Below are 2,974 nucleotides of genomic sequence, written 5' to 3'. Positions count from 1 at the left end.
TTGAGTGTTGCTGACCGAAACCGCCAGGTGGCTGTCAAATTGATGTCGTCATTTTTATCGTCATTGAGACACGTGATTACGGGTGCGTTCGATTCGGTTGATTTATGCGAAGAGATGTAAAATTGTGACGTCAAAAAACGTTTTTACTCATTAAGATTTTAACTTGAGCCAAAAAAATTCATTTAAGTAATAAAAGGGGAAATAAACAAATAAAAGCATATTCGTATATTTAACACTATAATCACTATAATGTATCGACGGCTCTGCTAGCTCTATCCCATTTAGCTATGGTGTACTAGAAGACACCATAATTTAGCGCTCTCAGGGCGGCGCCATTTTCTTCAAACCGCAGCGCCCTCTCCACACATCCGGAAAGTTCAGCACGGGCCTGACTCCGCTAGCAGACGACAAACCGGGAGGTTGCCGTTCTCCATCTTTGGAAAGCCCATTATAACCTCCTTGATCTTTTGGGCTGTAACATCGAACTCTCGCTAGTGGCTGCCATTATGAAGTAATTCGCGTTCTCAGAATATTTATGGCTACTCCAAAATCAGCCTTTAGCGCTCTGTTGTTTTATTTCAGTAAATTTTGAGCTAGCGTACCTTTCCTGCGTCTATTGTTCCAGGAGAGCCCGTTTTTATTTATTATTCCAGACTTCCACTCATTGTCGCTAAAGGCCTACACCAGTACGAACTTCGTGTAGTAAAACAGCTACAGCAACCGGATTTACTTTTCGGCGGAGTGACCGGCCACTCTGACACAGCCTTTCAATTTTATTTTTATTCGCACCTACATCGCATATAGACTCGGTAAGTATTTTTATCGAGCATAGCATTACACGATAGCTTGCATGTCAAATAATCCGCGCACCTGCGCTTGAAATTTCCAAAACGATGCGATGTTAAACCGAGTTTGAACGCCAGCCGGATGACGACACACGGGGTGAGGGGGGGGGGGGGGGGGGGCATTTTTTTCTCTCTCCGCTCTACCTAGACTGAATTTTTAGACGCTGGTGGGTAAGTCTGGGTAGGTGAGGCCGTCCCTCGGTGACCGTGCAACGTACAGCCAGCTGATTTGCGCGCGCACGATGAGGTCCTCGTGCTGCTTATCATAAAACACGCGACGGCTTTCCACCACGTTGAGAAAAGGCTCCAGGCTAAAGGAGGGACCGGGCTCCGAAGTGGGCCGAGACTCCTCCAACATTTTTTGGCGCGTACTGTTGTGGCGTCTGCTCGCGCGGGATACCGCTTCCTTCAGTGCCCCTTTGTCCTCCCCGGTTTTCCCTTCCGGAAAATTACCTACGTCATGTCCTGTCGCCCGCTGATTGGCTTAAAGCGCGCGTCGAGGGAGGAAATCGGTCCCGGCGCGTTGTCGAAAAACGCATCCCTCGAACATGCACAATTCCAAAAATACAAAAAAAAAAAAAAAAAAAAGCGTCTTGAAACGTGCGTTCTGGCTTTGTGGGAATGGGCCTTTAGGGTTTTAATAGTTGAGGAGCGCGCAACATAGCAGTCAGGACTCAGGAGGATATTCCACGCTGCAAAGCCGAGGCTTATGACGGCAACAACCATGGGCGTACCAACCCGGGGGGGGGGGGGGGGGGCAAGGGGGGCGCTTGCCCCTCTCCCCCTCCAGTTCTCAAAGTGTGTGTCTGTAGGGGGGGATGCAAGGCATGTGTTTTTCCCCCCAGAAATAGCCGGCCACTGGGCAGGGCAAACACTGGCCGGTGGCGCCTAAGGGATACCAAGGGCACCGCCCCCCGGCCCTGGGGGGGGGTATAATTGCCCTCCCCCCCTCCCTCCTCCTCCCCCCCCCCCCCCCCCCCCACACACTCACACACAAAAACAAGTTGGTACGCCACTGGCAACAGCAGACACAAAACAGAATCTCATCAGAAAGGAAATTTAGCTTCGCCACACTACCGGCAATGTTGCAGTGAAGCACTCGTCGCAGAACGATGCATGCAGAAACACTCGCGCATTTATTTATACCTAGTTAATGCATACATTGATGAATGTAAAATATTTGTATCAGGAAAATTATAGCGCTAAAAGCGTTTATGTTTGCGCGAGAATAAAGAAATCTATTTCTTGTCAGCGTATTTTCGGAGCACCTGCTGCAACCAAGGCGACTGATTCAAACTGTCCATCGCCTCTGGTCCCGACAGTTCGTTTATCTCCAGGACTGTATCTTGACTGCTATTAGACGAATCGGATGCAGACAAGAAATGAGTGTCGTCACCTCGCTGATAAGTGACCCGTACATCATACTTAGACCACTCCCGCGAACGAGCGTCCGAACTTTCGGTTAAATCTGAAAGGTCATCCGCGCTTTTGTAGACATCGCCATCGGGTGGACTTCCCGTGCCATCATCGTCATGAAGAAGGTCGGGATCTTTGAAAATGCTTTCATCTTCGAATGATCCTGATGCTTTTGCTGGGTCCTTCTGATGTGGAGCACGGAGTTCACGCTTCTGCGGTTTCTTAGGCGCCACAGGAGGTAAATCTGAAGAGCTGCTATCATCAGGGAATGAGCCCAAAGGTTCATCCGGAACGTTTGGATACGAAGGGCGTTGTCTAGTCTTTGAGGGTCCCATATGATCGCCAAAATCCAAACTTGAAGAGTCGTCATCGTCTTCAGACAGATCTTCAGTCTGAAACGATGTCATACTATGGTCATCTTCGCCAGTTCTTCCGGACATCTCTGTGCTTAAAAGCGGGACTTCGTCTCGTGGATGAGTTGCAGCTTTTCTACTTCTTTTTTTCCGTAAAATTTTCAAGATGCCATCAAAGGCACCAGATAATCCGTCTCCGGGATCATGATCCGAATGGTCGCCTTCTTCATTCAGGGATGGTACCTCGTCGGAAGCATCGAGATACTCATAGACGGCATCGAGAAGTATTGGTCCGCAAAACTTGTAGAACCCGTGGCTGCAAACAAACAAAAAATTGCGATTGTTGATCATCAAAAAAAT

The sequence above is a fragment of the Ixodes scapularis genome, unplaced genomic scaffold (genome assembly GCF_016920785.2).
Source record: "Ixodes scapularis isolate PalLabHiFi unplaced genomic scaffold, ASM1692078v2 PGA_scaffold8__174_contigs__length_109621045, whole genome shotgun sequence".
In the NCBI taxonomy this organism is placed as follows: domain Eukaryota; kingdom Metazoa; phylum Arthropoda; class Arachnida; order Ixodida; family Ixodidae; genus Ixodes; species Ixodes scapularis.
This window is presented reverse-complemented; position numbering follows the sequence as displayed.